The following is a 17,182-nucleotide window of genomic DNA, read 5'->3' on the forward strand; positions in this document are numbered from 1 at the left end:
TTTGTCTCAGCCATGAAGGAAGGTTCCATTTTCTCTACATCTTCACGAACACTAGTTATTGTCTGTCTTTTCAACTAAAGCCATTCTAGTAGGTGTGAAATGGTAGGCAGCTCATTGTGGTTTTAATTTGCAAATTTGCATTTCCCTAATAACTGATGATGTTAAGCACCTTTTCTTTTCTTCTTTTTTTCATTTTTTTTAGATGAAGTCTCACTCTGTTGCCCAGGCTGGAGTGCATCGGTGCCATCTCAGCTTACTGGGATCTCCCGGGTTCAAGCAATTCTGCCTCAGCCTCCCGAGTAGCTGGGATTACAGACGTGTACCACCATGACTGGCCAAGCATCTTTTCATATGCTTTTTATCCATTCCTATATCTTCTTTAGTAATGTCTGTTGAAAAATTTGCCCATTTATTTTAACCAGGTTGTTTGTCTTCTTGTTATTGAGTTTTAAGAATTCCTTATATGGCCGAGTGTGGTGGCTCACGCCTGTAATCCCAACACTTAAGAGGTGGAGGCGGGCAGATTACTTGAGGTTAGGAGTTCAAGACCAGTCTGGCCAACGTGGTGAAACCCTGTCTCTACTAAAAGCACAAAAATTAGCCGGGCGTTCTGGCGTGGGCCTGTAGTTCCAGCTACTGGCGAGGCTGAGGCAGGAGAGTCACTTGAATTCGGGAGGCAGAGGTTGCAGTGAGCCCAAGATCACACCACTGCACTCCAGCTTGGGTGACAGAGCAAGACTCTGTCTCAAAATAAATAAATAAATAAATAAATAGAGTTCTTTATATATTCTGCAATCAGGTATATCATTTATTTTATCATGGCATAACAGCTAGGTTCCAAGAAAGAGCACTGTAAGAGGCAGAAAGTAGAAGCTATCAGTCCTTGCAGGGCCTGGGCTTAATGACCAGAATGTCCCTTCTGCCACATTCTCTTGATCAGGGCCAGTTACAAGGTCAGCCCAGAGGAGAGGAGAAGGAAACTCCTCTTCTTGTTATCAGGAGCAGAATGCACATACACGAAGAACATGCATTGATGGTGGCCGTCTTTGGAGACTGGCTGCTGCTACCCTTTCAAGTACTTAGAAATTCTAATATTTGTAAGACAGTAAACATATAAGTATGGTGGATGTTAAGTTGTTTTAAATGGTCCAATATAATTTCTAAACTTATTAAAACTCTCTTACAACTCAACTCAAAATTCCAAATCTAAATCAATTACTCATTCATTCTAAATTGGGACCACAAAGCTGGTCTCTTAGATACTCCAATTTGCCAAATTTTCTTAAACACTACAGGGACTTTAAGTACCAAACATATACAGATCATTCTTTTTAGCAGACAGACTGTAAGGTAAGTGCCCGTGATTCCTTATCTCTTGGTATTCATGCTTTGCCACACTCCCTGCCCTTGAGTGTTGGCAGGACTGGTGATGGGATGTCAGTCCCTTGATCAGGTTGTATTATATGGAAAAGATGATGGGATGTCACTCCTGTGATTATGTTATGTTACGTTTGTTTTGTTGTTATGTTATGTTATGTTGTTATGTTATGTTATGTTATGTTATGTTATATGAGACTCTGTTTCAGCAGACAGAAGTGAAATGCTCCTTGTGGGCCTGATGGAATAAGCAGGCATGTTGGAGAAGCCTGTGTGGTAAGGAACTGCGGACTCTTCTAGGAACCTGTGGATGCCTCTAGAACCTGATACAGGCCTCCAGCCAACAGCCAGCAAAAAGCCAGGGTCCTCAGCTGCAAAACAGCAAGGAATTGATTTCTGCTAACAACCTGAATGAGCTGGGAAGTGAATTTTCCCTCAGTTGAGCCTCTAGATCAAAATACAACCAGTAACTCGAGCACAGCTTTGTAAGGGCCTGAGCAGAAGACCCAGCCTAGGCTCCTCATCCACAGAAACTATGCAGTAATACACGTAAGCCACTGGGTTTGTGGTAATTAGTTATACAACAATAAAAAACTGATGTCCTTTTTTTTTTTTTTTTTTTTTTTGAGACGGAGTTTCGCCCCGTCACCCAGGCTGGAGTGCAGTGGCGTGGTCTCGGCTCGCTGCAAGCTCCGCCTCCCAGGTTCATGCCATTCTCCTGCCTCAGACTCCGGAGTAGCTGGGACTACAGGCGCCCGCCACCACCCGTGGCTAATTTTTGTATCTTTAATAGAGACAGGGTTTCACTGTGTTAACCAGGATGGTCTCGATCTCCTGACCTCGTGATCCGCCCGCCTTGGCCTCCCAAAGTGCTGGGATTACAGGCGTGAGCCACCGCGCCCAGCCTAATAATGTATTTTTAATCTTAACATAAGAATATTAATATTATAGATGTAATATACTTTTTGTTTTTTTTGAGACGGAGTCTAGCTCTGTCCCAGGCTGGAGTGCCCTGGCAGGATCTTGGCTCACTACAATCTCTGCCTCCCGGGTTCAAGCTATTCTCCTGCCTCAGCCTCCCGAGTAGCTGGGATTACAGGCATGCGCCACCATACCTGGCTAATTTTTGTATTTTTGTATTTGAGATGGACTCTCACTCTGTCACCCATACTGGAGTGCAGTGGCGTGATCTTGGCTCACTGCAAACTCCGCTTCCCAGATTCAAGCCATTCTCCTGTCTCAGCCTCCTGAGTAGCTGGGACTAAGCACGTGCCACCACGCCTGGCTAATTTTTGTATTTTTAGTAGAGACAGGGTTTCGCCATATTGGTCAGACTGGTCTTGAACTCCTGACTTCAGGTGATCCACCTATCTCGGCCTCCCAAAGTGCCGGGATTACAGGTATGAGCCACCATGCCCGGCCATATACTTTATTTTTAATGCTAAATTCTAATTTTTCCAGAGTCAAATGATATCCATAAAACAATTATACCTGGCCGGGAACAGTAGCTCATGCCTGTAATCCTGGCACTTTGGGAGGCCGAGATAGGTGGATCACCTGAAGTCAGGAGTTCAAGACCGGTCTGACCAATATGGCGAAACCCTGTCTCTACTAAAAATACAAAAATTAGCCAGGCGTGGTGGCACATGCTGGTAGTTCCAGCTACTCAGGAGGCTGAGACAGGAGAATGGCTTGAATCTGGGAAGCGGAGTTTGCAGTGAGCCAAGATCACGCCACTGCACTCCAGCATGGGTGACAGAGTGAGAGTCCAACTCAAATAATAATAATAAATTTTTTTAATTAAGAAAAACAAAAAAACACAATTATACCTAAGCACATGGAGGTCCTTATCTCAGCCTACTGAAGTTATACATCAACCAGAGAGATTTTTTTAGCTGAGACTCAGAATTTGATTTTTTCATAAATCACTACTGAGACATTATGAGCCTATAAATAGGGCTTTCTACCTTAAAAGGACTGGTCGTGGGCTTACACATTCTCTGGATTGAAGTCACACATTAGCTCTTCTTCTGTCTGATTTGAATCTGCTATTTCATTTTAACTTTACTTCACATAGGTTATAACTTGTTATTTGCTCCTTGTTTAGATGTTACCTTTGTGGCTTTCTTAAGATATTGTAATTGTCTTTCTGCATGGCTCCAAAGTTATTTTAATGGCATTGCATAGGATTCTTCCCACATGTATATTATTCTTATTACACCTCTTTGAACTTGATCATTCAGTATCTTTTCTTTTTTTTCTTCCTATTTTTTAGGTCACAATTCATATTGATATTTAAATGGCATCTGGATGCTGCATATTGCATATTAGAAACAAAAAAAAATTGATAAAATCCCAATACGAAGAGAGAGAACAAAACAAGCAGAAAAATTAACCTGATGGAAGCAAATAAGAACAAAAGAAAACAAAACCTATAAGCAAATAATACCATTGGGAAAATAACAGAAGTTTTTGCATCCATAAACCAAGGATATGGTGCCTCACGCCTGTAATCCCAGCACTTTAGGAGGCCGAGGCGGGCAGATCACCTGAGGTCAGGAGTTCGAGAGCAGTCTGGCCATCATGGTGAAACCCTGTCTCTACTGAAAATACAAAAATTAGCTGGGCATAGTGGTGGGTGCCTGTAGTCCCAGCTACTCGGGAGTCTGAGGCAGGAGAATCACTTGAATGCAGGAGGCAGAGGTTGCAGTGACCTGAGATCACACCACTGCAGTCCAGCCTGGGCAACAGAGTGAGACAGTCTAAAATAAAAAATAAAAAATAAAGCCAAGAAAGAACACTTGGAAATTTAAACTTAGGGAAGCTGAAATTGAACATTTTAGTCAAAAAGCTGGGAAGCCATTTATCTTCCAGTAAATGGGGAAAAAATAGAGATAAAGAAACAGAACAGGGCTGGGCGCAGTGGCTCATGCCTGTAATCCCAGCACTTTGGGAGGCCAAGATGGGCAGATCGCTAGAGTTCAAGAGTTCGAGACCAGCCTGGCCAGCATGGTGAAGCCCCGTCTCTACTAAAAATACAAAAATTAGCCGGGCGTGATTGCACACATATGTAATCCCAGCTACTCGGTAAGCTGAGGCAGGAGAATCACTTGAACCTAGGAGGCGGAGGTTGCAGTAAGCCGAGATCATGCCACCGCACTCTGGCCTGGGCGACAGAGCGAGACTCCGTATCCAAAGAATAAAAAATAAAAAACAGAACAGAAAGGAGATGAATGTAGAGGATCAATCCAGAAGATCAAGAATTATAGAAAGAGAAAAGAAAAAAAGGAAAGATAGAAATATTTTCAAGGCAAAATACAAGAAAATTTCCCAGAGGGATGCAGACTCTCCACATTGAAAGGCCCTTCTAAGTGTCTAACATCGTGAATATTTCAGGACATCAGGAATAAAAAGGCAATTGTAAAACTCTGCAGAGCAACCAATCATATTATGGTTATTTTTTCGCAAAGAACAGGCCTTTTTACAGTGAGATATCATGATGGATTTTATTCAAAACAGCAGGATGGGGCAGGGCTTGTCTGCAGGAGTTTAAGTGATACAAAATTGGCCATGTATTCATGTTTGAACCTGCGTGATGAGAACATGGGAATTCATTAAACTATTCTGTATCTGTATATGTTTGAAATTTGCCATAATAAAAAGTAAAACAAAAGGAAACAAAAACGCAAATGCTTTTTTTTTTTTTTTTTTTTTTTTTTAGCATTTTAGCCTGCATACATAACATTGGAGAAAGTTTTGGAATTATGGCCGGAGGACAGAATTTAGAGTCCTGGCTCTGTCCCGTCCTAACTACAACTTTACACAAGGCGCATCATTTCTCTGGATGTCAGGTACCTTCTTTGTATTACAGGGGTATTAAACTAGGGGACACTGAGGGTCCCTCCCAGCTCCACTGGTCCATAATACAGTCAATTTGAACACTGTCAACTGAGACTACCATTATTTTCTTTTCTTCTTTTTTTTTTTTCTTTTTCTTTTTTTTTTTTTGAGATGGAGTTTCGGTCTGTCACCCAGGCTGGAGTGCAGTGGCACGATCTCGGCTCACTGCAAGCTCCGCCTCCCGGGTTCACGCCATTCTCCTGCCTCAGCCTCCCGAGTAGCTGGGACTACAGGCGCCCGCGACCACGCCCGGCTAATTTTTTGTGTTTTTAGTAGAGACGGGGTTTCACCGTGTTAGCCAGGATGGTCTCGATCTCCTGACCTCGTGATCCACCCGCCTCGGCCTCCCAAAGTGCTGGGATTACAGGCGTGAGCCACCGTGCCCGGCGAGACTACCATTATTTTCTAAGAAAGCGCTCTCACCTCTAAAATAACAAAATAACAAGAAGCAGAGTGCCATAAGACTTCTCAACACAACTGGATAGTGGAAGATAGTGGAGTACTGCCCTTAAAATTACCCAGCCAAACCATGCATCAAGTATGTGGGTGGACCAAACCATGTGGGTGGACCAAACCAAGGAAAAGAATTCACTGGATCCAGAAAAAGGAGCCCCAACAGAAAAGAAACAGTGTGGTAGTACAGAAGATCTCAGGGTGACAGCTTGTGCACTAGGGCTTTGCAGCACCGGTCCAGGCTGCAGCAGTGGGAAAGGCACTGTGGGAGGGAGGACTCCAAGAAAATATGGAAATGATCAATTACCTAATATGCTTCAGCATGGTGGGGGAAAAAAACCTCAAAAATTGACAGAGCAGATGGACCACTTCAGGAAACATTAAAGATAGGTACATGGAATACATAATGTCTTAAACTATTAATTCCAGAAAAAAAAAATTTGTACAAGATAAAATATACAACGAATAGGATCATCACCAAACCATAGTTACATTGACAGTACATATTTACATATTACACGGACTACTGATTTATCCAAGAGTTTTTTAAACTGTGGGGAAAGAGGAGGAGAAGTAGAGGGTAGTAATATAACAGACAAAGTGATCCATCCACCTAATAGGAAATTAGTAGTTTCAAGTTGATAAGTCAAGAAATAATATAAGTATACTACTTAGAAATATGAAAGTAAATGTCAGGGGTTTTTTTGTTTGTTTGTTTTTGTTTTTTTTTGTTTTTTTTTTTGTTTTTAAGCTAAGTTAGTTCAAAATAGTTGCCTCCAGGAACAGAGGACAGATATTTCCTTTTCTTTTTTTTTTTTTTTTTTGAGACAGTCTTCCTCTGTCACCAGGCTAGAGTGCAGTAGCATGATCTTAGCTCACTGTAACCTCCGCCTCCTGAGTTCAAGCCATTCTCCTGGCTCTGACTCCCGAGTAGCTGGGATTACAGGCGCCCACCACCACATCCAGCTATTTTTTGTATTTTTAGTAGACACGGAGTTTCACCATGTTGCCCAGGATGGTCTCGATCTTCAAGGACAGATATTTTCATTAAGGCCTCTCAGTACTATTTTGAGCACCTAGTATATGCCATGCATATAACTCCCTCTCCCCAAGACCCCAATCATCAGAACCAGCCCACTCCCAAGGAGACATATGGCGATCCTTTTGATCGCCTCCCCCAGGAGTCTGCCCCATCCATTACTGCTTCTCTCAGTTTCATCATCAGTCAATCTCTCCCTCTCTACTGGCGTCTTTCCCTTTGCTTATAACCGTGTCCAAGAACTTCCAGCTTGGCAACAGACTAGCCAAGTTTGGCTTCATTCCCTGGATTCTGATCTCATTTCTTGGCGCAGAGTATTGTTGGAATGCTATCTACTGCTAATGAGCCCTCTTTGGGCACAGCTCCAGGACCTCCCACATATGGGTACTTGTTGGGTACTCTGTATACCACAGCTTAGGGCATATAAAGCCAGCCCTACCTGCAGCAATGGGCATTAGGAGTCAGAAGTACAATAACTGTGGAAATAACTTCAAACAATAGAGAAAGAAGAAGGAAGAGTCAAGCGTAACACCAAAGGATGGCAGGGCCATTATTGACATTGGAATCTCAGGAGCAGAGGCATTTGGTGAGGGAGGTAAGTAAGATGATAAATTTGGTTTTAAACAAATTGTATGTGAAGCTTATAGAACTGGTAGTAATCAGGACAAAGTGGGGAAATTAATCACAATCCAGGATCAGTGAAATACAATAGGAAAGGCTTTGGGGTTAATGGATACTAGATTCATAGTCTGGCTCTGCCAGTTACTAACTGAATGACTATTGGCAAGTTACTTAACTTCTCTGTGCCTCAGTTTTCTCATCTGCTTAATGGGGATTGTATGCTGAATAGAAAGCAGGCATGATGAATTTGAGATATCACCAGGGAAAAGCCACTTGGATCAGAAAAAACAATCTGACTACAGTGTGAAGAGTAGATTAGAGATATCAAAAGTGCAGTTCAGTATCCTGGTTGCAATAGGGCAGAAGACCAAGGATGACAGGCTCAAGGGGTACTTGAGGGAGGGACAACTAGAGAATAGAGAAAAATGGATGATTTAGGAAATGTATGGGATATAGAGCTAGTAGGATAATGTGATTTATAGGATTGGGGTTTGTGTAACAGAAGTGTATTAATGCTCCACCTTTGTGCTTTTGGATCCCTTTACCAATTTCATGCCATGTTTTCACTTCCAACAGCCAATATCTGCAAGGAGATCCAGAAATGCCTAGGGTTTACATCTCCCTGGCAAGGGCCCTACAAATGACTCCTGGTACAGAAGTTTAAAGTCTCCAGCTTCCTTGCCCCAGTCCAGACCGCTCTGAGGTATGACTGTCTCCAGAATTGCTCTGTGGGATTGAGCCTACCTTATCCTCTATGGGATTTTGTTTGCTGTTGAACACTTGCTTGGCTTCCTTCCTTCCCTGTCTCTCTTCCCTGATTCCTTATTGTTTTTTCCTCAAAACACTTCCTAATAAATTGCTCTCACATGAATCTTCATCTTAGGGTCTGCTTCTGGGGAGTCCATCCTGAGTGTAGTAGTCAATAATGCTGCTTATTAATTTTTCTATTGGGCACCTGATAGTGTTATACTTTCTGACCTACTGTGGTTGGGTGGTTGAGCCAGTTATTAACAGCTCTAGCAGAGGTAATATGTGTCACTTCTGGGCTAAGCATCAAATTGCCAACAGGAAACCCTTTGGAACTCTTTTCTGACTCTTGTGGTAAACAAAAATGTTGCAGATTGTGGCTGCTCCATCATCCTGGATCCTAGAGTTGGTTTGAGAGTGGAGCAGAGCGTCTGCTCTAACTCAGTAGTTAGGATGAGAAATAAACTTCTGTTGTGTTAAGCCATTGAGAGTTGGGGCTGTTTGTTACTGCAGCATAACCTAGCAAATCCTGACAGACACAGAGCATGAGAAAAAGAGAAGGATTAAGGATGACTAAGAATTCTTGGGGAGTGGGGAGGGATAGCTTTAGGAGATATACCTAATGCTAAATGACGAGTTAATGGGTGCAGCACACCAGCATGGCACATGTATACATATGTAACTAACCTGCATATTGTGCACATGTACCCTAAAACTTAAAGTATAATAATAATAAAAAATAAATAAATAAATAAATAAATAAAAAGAATTATTGGCTGGGTATGGTGGCTCACACCTGTAATCCCAGCATTTTGGGAGGAGGAGGCGGGTGGATCACCTGAGGTCAGGAGTTCAAGACCAGCCTGACCAACATGGTGAAACCCCATCTCTACTAAAAATACAAAAATTAGCCAGGCAAGGTGGCAGGTACCTGTAATCCCAGCTACTTGGGAGGCTGAGGCAGGAGAATTGCTTAAAGCTGGGAGGCGAAGGTTGCAGTGAGCTGAGATCGTGCCATCGCACTCACTCCAGCCTGGGGGACAAGAGTGAGACCTCATCTCAAAAAAAAAAGTTCTGACTTGGGCTATCGGATGGTATTAACATTCTTTGGGGTTGGGAAAAGCAGAGGAAGAAGAGAGCTGGGTTTTGTTTGTTCATTGTTTTTAGGTGGGGAATTGGTGCAGTTTTAGACATTTTGAGTTTGAGATTCTTGTAGACATCCTAATTGAGATGTTGAGAAGACAGTAAGTGATTCTGAATATCTGAAGAGTGATCAGGTCCAGTGATCACTCAGATCACCCAGACAGACATCTGGGACATAATGTAAGACAAGAAAATAGGGATAGAAAATCAGGACCAAGGTGAAAATAGAACCCACATGTGCTAATGACAAACATTTAACACAGAAGCTATGATTGAAATTTAAATTGGGAGATGAACTTCCTGGCCAGGGAAACAAGGTAAATGTATTCTATTATATGGGTCTCACAATTGGAAAGAAATAAATATATCAGTTCCTTTAAAACTCTTTTCAGGGGGCCAGGCATGGTGGCTCACGCCTGTCATCCCAGCACTTTGGGAGGCCAAGGTGGGTGGATCACCTGAGGTCGGGAGTTCGAGACCAGCCTGACCAACCCCCAGCTCTACTAAAAATACAAAAATTAACCAGGCTTGGTGGCATGCACCTGTAATCTCAGCTACTTGGGAGGCTGAGGCAGGAGAATTGCTTGAACCCAGGAGGCAGAGGTTGCAGTGAGCTGGGATTGCACCACTACACTCCAGCCTGGATGACAGAGCAAGACTCTATCTCAAAAAAAAAAAAAAAAAATTGTAATCCCCAATATCTGAGGCGGGGCCTGGTGGGAGAGGTGATCCCCAATGTTGGAATGGGGCCTGTTGGGAGGTGATTGGATCATGCGGGGGAATTTTGCATGAATGGCTTAGCACCATTCCCTTGGTACTGTCCTTGCAACAGTGAGTGAGTTCTTATGAGATGTGGTTGTTTAAAAGTGTGTAGCACCTCCCCCTTTACTCTCTTGCTTCTGCTTCTGCCATGTAAGACACCTGCTCTTCTTTTGCCTTCTGCCAGGAGTAAAAGCTCCCTGAGGCCTCTCCAGAAGTAGATGCTGCATGCTTCTTGCACAGCCTGCAGAACCATGAGCCAATTAAACCTCTTTTGTTTATAAATTCCCCAGTCTCAGATTTTCTTTATAGCAATGCGAGAATGGACTAATACAGTAATCTTCCTGGAATATATATTATTTGGGCTAAATTTCTGATATAAATTGAATGACAGAAAATTCCGTATATATTCTCTGAGGAGGGTTTGGTGTGCAAGCACTTTTCTTTGTAAATCCCAAGAAGGTGGCAAAGTAGACAACTAATCATGAAAGCTAAAATTCTTAAAATTTATGGCTAAGCAGAAACCACTGGAGCTCTGGAGACAAATCCCTGAGGTATCTAGGCAAAGCAGGACTTCTCTTCAGGAAGGAGCTTTGGAACTTCCACAGCATTTATTTCAGGTATCAAAGTTGTCCTGTGAAGTTTTGTGGCTTATAGCCCGTCTTGATCTCTCTGTGTTTCAACAGGGTTGCTCTGTATCTGCCAACAATTCCACTGAATAGTGACTGCTACCACTTTTGTAGCCATGAAATTTTCCCAACAAGTATTATAATGTCTTCAATAGAACAGAAGGAAATAATCCACCACTGAGGGTTCTGGAAGTGATTTTCACCGCTAAGAGTGACATTGCAAGATGACTACAATACATAGCTAATGTGTTGTGTAAGGTTTTATTTCACAGAACAGCAAATCAACTCAGCTCACTGAACAGACGTGGTCTTTGTTAAAGTATTTATGTATTTGTTGCAGTCTAGTAAGATTTACAAGAGTAAAAGAAGAATAATTCTGGTATATATGTAAAATATCAGCATTTGAAAAGATGGGGGCATTTGCAATGCTGGGAAAAAATGGGGGAAGAAAATAACAGAAACAAAAAGGTGGGGCTTGGTGGCCCAGCTACTCAGGAGGTCAAGGCAGGGGGTATCACGTGAGCCCAAGGGTTCAAGACCAGCCTGGGGAATATAGCAAGACCCTGTCTCTATAAAAACATTTTTTTTTTTAATTAGCCAAGTGTGATGGTGTGTGCCTGTAGTCCTACCTATGTAGAAGGCTAAGGCAGGGCGATCACTTGAGCCAAAGAGTTTGAGGCTGCTGTGAGCTATAACTGCACCACTGCACTCCAGTCTGGGTGATAGAGCAAGACCCTGTCTCTAAGAAAAAAAGCACATACAGAAATAGAAATTTAAAATTTGAATACCATACAAGAACCACCAGTATGTGTTCAACAAGACATCATGATTTTAAAAACCCTTGTTTTAGGGAGTTAAACTCAGTGAACAAAAGCATGGCTTTGGTATTCATGATGATATCTAGAAAAGCAATCATCATCCTTTAAAACACTCAGGAAATGATTTAGGTATTCTCCATATTCCCCCAATTATAATAGATTCTAGAGTGTTTGATGGGAAAGTTTGCAATTAGTGAAAACACTTCGTGAATGTGCAAAGCATTGGCCGGGCGCGGTGGCTCATGCCTGTAATCCCAGCACTTTGGGAGGTTGAGGCGAGCGGATCACCTGAGGTCAGGAGTTTGAGACCAGCCTGGCCAACATGGTGAAACTCCGTCTCTACTAAAAATACAAAAATTAGTCAGGTGTGGTGGCAGGTGCCTGTAATCCCAGCTACTCGGGAGGCTGAGGCAGGAGAATCGCTGGAACCTGGGAGGCGGAGGTTGCAGTAAGCCGAGATCGTGCCATTGCACTTCAGCCTGGGGAAAAAAGAGTGAGACTTCATCTCAAAAAAAAAAAAAAAAGAGAATGGGCAAAGCATAGAGTAAATATAAAAAGCCAGTGTTAGATATAAAAAGCATAAGCTATAGAGGAAAATATTTATAAATGTAGGCATTAAAATTTTAATTTCTCTATTTATTAAAAGATACTTTAAAAATAATTAAAACTTCATCCAAAGATGCTGATAATAATACAAACAAATGTTTATATTGTGTTTTCTAATATGCTAGGTACTGTTATAGGACATTACATACATTGTTTAATAATGTATATAATTTACATACACATTTACAGATGGGAAAATTGAGGAACAGAGAGGTTTTTTTTTTAAATGAATAAGCAAGCTATGAACCAGGAGAATAAACCCAACACACACACACACACACACACACACACACACTCTCTCTCTCTCTCTCACAATACATACATAGACATATGGAATTCCCACAAAACAATAAATAGAATAAAAATAATCCAGTACAAAAGTGGGCAAAGGATATGGAAATAAGAGGAAATTCAAGTGGCCATAGCCATATAAAAAGATGTGAAATCTCAGTACTAACCAAAGAAATGCAAAGTAGAACAGTAATGAGATAGCATTTCCATTGCATCCAATTATCAAACATTTAAGTCTGACAATACCAAGTGTTGGTAAGAATACAGAACAACAAGAACGCTATTTTTTGTTGTTGTTTTTGTTTTTTGTTTTTGTTTGTTTTTTAAACTTACAGCATTTTATTAATTTATTACATAAATGTACAATTGGTAAAACAATTTACTACTAAAATTCAGATTGTTTCTCACTATAATGCAAAATGTTACTCTGAATACCTACTTCATGCATCACTCTAGGTCAACCACAAAAAGCCTCTCTGCTTACATTTTCCTCAGGCGTCTTTCATTTCTGTAACAAGAACACTATTACACTGTTGGTGGCCGCATAAACTGGTGCAACCACTTTAAAGAACAATTTGACCTTATCTAATAAAGATGAATATGTTCACACTTTATTATTCAGTAATCCCACTCCTGAACACATACCCTGGGAAAATATGAGCTAGGCCAGACACAGTGGCTCACGCTTACAATCCTACGCTTATAATCTCCACTTTGGGAGGCCAAGGTGGGAAGATCACTTGAGCCCAGGAGGTTAAGGCTGCAGTGAGCCATGATCACCCCACTGTACTTCAGCCTGAGAGACAGAGCAAGACCCTGTCTTGATTTTAAAGAAGAGAAAAAAAAAAAGAAAATATGAGGCTGGGCACAGTGGCTCACGCCTCGAATCCCAGCACTTTAGGAGGCCGAGGCAGACGAATCACCTGAGGTCAGGAGTTTGAGACTAACCTGGCCAATATGGTGAAACTCCGTCCCTACTAAAAATACAAACTTAGCTGTGTGTGGTGATGCACCTGTAATCCCAGCTACTTGGGAGGCTGAGATAGGACAGTCGCTTGAACCAGGGTGGTAGAAGTTGCAGTGAGCCGAGATCGCGCCATTGTACTCCAGCCTGGGTGACAAGAGTGAAACTCCGTCTCAAGAAAGAAAATATGAGCTCATGAGCACAAGGAGACATGAATGAAATGCTCATTGAGCATTGTTTATTATGGCTAACTATTGAAAACCATCTTAATTTCTACCAGTAGAAGATAAATTATAATTGATTTCATATGCTAGGCTAATATATAGCAGTGGAAATTAATGATGTGTACCCATCTACCCCCATCCCCACCCTAACTCTGTGTTTCCTGGGTTTACCAGACCCTTTTCTTCACATGATCTCGCTGTAATCAAGGCAAATACAATTAATTAATGGTTTTCTGTTTATTACATTGGAGTTCTTTCCATATTCTGTCCTTGAGAGTATCCAACACCACTTTCTCCTTTTTTTCTTTTTGAAATTAGAGAATTTCTAAATTCTTTACATATTTATACACAATTGCTTGGTTTTCTCCTCCAGAGGGCTAATCGCGTTTATGATATATGTGGTTTGCTTGTGTTATTTTGTGGCAATCTTATTTCTAAATCACTGGGTGGGGAATATCTCACTGTGGTCCCCACATGGAAAAAAACAATGTTGCATGAGCTGAGTTTTGAAAGATGATTAGAGTTTGCCTAGCAGACCATGTAGGTAAGGGCATTCAAGCTTGAGGGATGAAAATGAGTACAGTCACAGAGATGTGAAACAGCTGGGCTTGTTCAAGGACCTAGGGGCAGTTTATAAAGTTCTCAGTATGACTACAGCAGCATCAAAGCCAAGTCCAAACATGGGGAAGTCAGTCTGGGAGGAGGTGGCTCTGTCTCTGGGTTGTGTGGGAGGGAGCCCATAAAGCAGGCATTGCCCTTTGGCTCCCTCTCTGCATGGTCACAGTCTTGCTTTCATGCTGCTTCCCTAAGGTCTTTTCATTATCCCTGTAACAGTAGTCTTGTTGACATATTAATCTTGAAAACAACTGCTGAAAGGACTCCACTTTGGAAGAAGGTGCTCAGGAGGAGCATTCTTTCTTTCGTTCCCCCACTGTAGATCCCTCTGAAAAGTGGCCAGAGTGGCTCAAGAGAAGGCTGGAGACAGAGGCAAACGGAGCCCTGACCACATAGGCTTGGCGCAACAGGCAAAGAGCTTGCACTTAACCCGGTAAGTGATGGGAAGTCTGCAAAAGGTCTCAGGCAAGGGAGCACTGCAGTTTTTGAATAAAAACAACACACATTAGAGAGTAAACATGGCTGGGTGCAGCTCTTGCCTGTAATTTCCGCACTTTGGGAGGCTGAGGTGGGAGGAGACGATCACTTGAGCTCAGGAGTTTGAGACCAGGCTGGGCAACATGGCAAAACCCCATCTCTCTAAAAAAAAAAAAAAAGAAGAAGAAGAAAAAAATAGCAAAATTAGCCAGATGTAGTGGTGCATGCCTGTAGTCCCAGCAACTTGGGAGGCTGAGGCAGGAGGATCACCTGAACTTGGGAAGGTTGAGGCTGCAGTGAGCTGCAGTGGAGCCACTGCACTCCAGCCTGGGCGACAGTGTGAGACTGTCTCAAAAAGGGGGGGAAAAGAGTAAACATACCCCACACCCCCGCGACACACAAACATATATGTGAATGTATAAATAAATAGACACAGTATATTAGAGACATTAGATAGGTCCTCCATAAATATATCAAATATATATGTAATTATATACCCAAACAATTGCTTAGTTTATTCCTATGTGATGTGTATATACATGTACATATGTATATGTATATAACCCATATGTAATGTGTAAACCAAAAAGTGACTGAGGCAAATAATTGATTTAGAGGTTTATTTTGTCAAGGTTGAGGACACACCCAGGAAGAAGAAACACAAGTCACAGTAGGATCTGTGTCCTGTGCTTTGTCTTGCAAAACGATAAATAAAAATAACCCAATAGAAAAATGGGCAAAGGATATGAAAAGAAGAGGAAACCCTCAAAAGAGGGTTCGGAGGACTTCAATATTTAAAGGGGAAATAGTGAGCAGGAAGGGAAGGAGGAAAGGGGAAGAAGTGGCAGAGGGTAGGTAATGAGGCAAGCGGTCATATTCTTGTGAGGCCTTTTTTTTTCTTTAAGCGCCCAGTGAATCTACATTTTACATGTGAAAAAAAGGAGTCAGGGAAAAGGCAATTACACATTTGACTTGTGCTCACATCTACAGTTTACATAAGACAAAGTAAGCATGTGAAATTACAGCTATCTGTGAACTAAAGGAAAGCAGTTTTTGTGTGACTCAGGTCCCAAGCTTAACTTTCCCTTTGGCATGGTGAGTTGAGGATCTCAAGATTTTATTTTATGTATACAGATATGTAACATGTATTATATATGTATGTATATAATTTACATACACACTATATAGAGAGAGGAACAGAGAGAGAGAGACAGAGACAGAGAGATGGATAGATTGGATGGATACCTCTCCAAGTATCAACAGTGGCTCCTACTGTTCCCCAGACTGGGACTCTGCCCCTTCCCAACTTCTCCACCTTCTGAAATCCTGCTCATTCTTCAAACTGCGTTCAAATCCTGGTTTCTCCATGAAGACTCCCCATTCCCACCCTCTTCACCAGTGTTAATCTCCTCAGTGTTCCCATACACTTTGTTTCTTCCACTTTGGCATTTATTTCTGCCCTGTTTTATCTCTAATTCTTTGTATCTCTTAACTAGACTGAAACAACTTTGAGGGTAAGAGCCATTTCCCAGCCATTTTTTAAAAATCCCACAGCTCTAGCACAAGGCTTTGCATGTCATTGATTCTCAATAAATAATCATTGAATGAAAGTTATTCAAAGAAACTTTATTTTGAGATAGAAATATTTTTTAAGTTATAATTTCCTTTTACCCTCTGTTGATGTCACCTAACAGAAATCTACAACTTTGTCCTAATTTCATTACACTTAAAGTTTAAAACCTCATAATAACTGCATGCCAAAAAAATCTTATTTTCCCAAACAGTGTTGTTTGATGTCTTACCTATTGGCATCTGTATTGTGGAATTTCAACCTTGTCTGCTCATAGTAATCACCTGGACAATTTTTTTTAAAATACTGTTTCCAGAGCCACGACTTCTGCAAAATCTCAATTAAGATTTTGGATCAGTCCGGGCGTGGTGACTCACGCCTATAATCCCAGCTCTTTGGAAAGTCGAGGCATCACCTAAGGTCATGAGTTTGAGACCAGACTGGCCAACATGGTGAAATCCTGTCTCTACTAAAAATACAAAATTAGGGCCGAGTGTGGGGGCTCACGCCTGTAATCCCAGCACTTTGAGAGGTCGAGGCGGGAGGATCACAAGGTCAAGAGTTCGAGACCAGCCTGGCTAACATGGTGAAACCCCATCTCTACTAAAAATACAAAAATTAGCTGAGCATGGTGGCGGGCGTCTGTAATCCCAGCTACTCAGGAGGCTGAGGCAGGAGAATTGCTTGAACCTGGAGGCAGGGGTTGCAGTGAGCTGAGATCTCAACACTGCACTCCAGCCTGGGGAAAAAAAAAAAATTAGCCGGGCATGGTGGCACACGCCTGTAACCCCAGCTACTCGGGAGGCTGAGGCAGGAGAATTGCTTCAACCTCAGAGGTGGAGGTTACAGTGAGCCGAGATCGCGCCATTGCATTCCAGCCTGGGCAACAAGAGTGAAACTCCATCTCAAAAAAAGAAAAAAAAAGAAAGATTTTTGGATCAATTATTCT

At 41.9% G+C, this 17,182-nt stretch overlaps 1 long non-coding RNA gene across 1 annotated transcript; it reads left to right on the forward strand.

The window, feature by feature from the left end:
• The first annotated feature begins 869 nt into the window (after positions 1–869).
• LOC129397762 (uncharacterized) lies at positions 870–5,346 on the forward strand. Its single transcript, XR_008625364.1, has 2 exons — positions 870–1,926; positions 3,653–5,346. It is a non-coding gene; the product is annotated as an uncharacterized LOC129397762 (long non-coding RNA).
• Positions 5,347–17,182: the final 11,836 nt, after the last annotated feature.

This window comes from Pan paniscus, chromosome 4, assembly GCF_029289425.2.
Source record: "Pan paniscus chromosome 4, NHGRI_mPanPan1-v2.0_pri, whole genome shotgun sequence".
In the NCBI taxonomy this organism is placed as follows: Eukaryota; Metazoa; Chordata; class Mammalia; order Primates; family Hominidae; genus Pan; species Pan paniscus.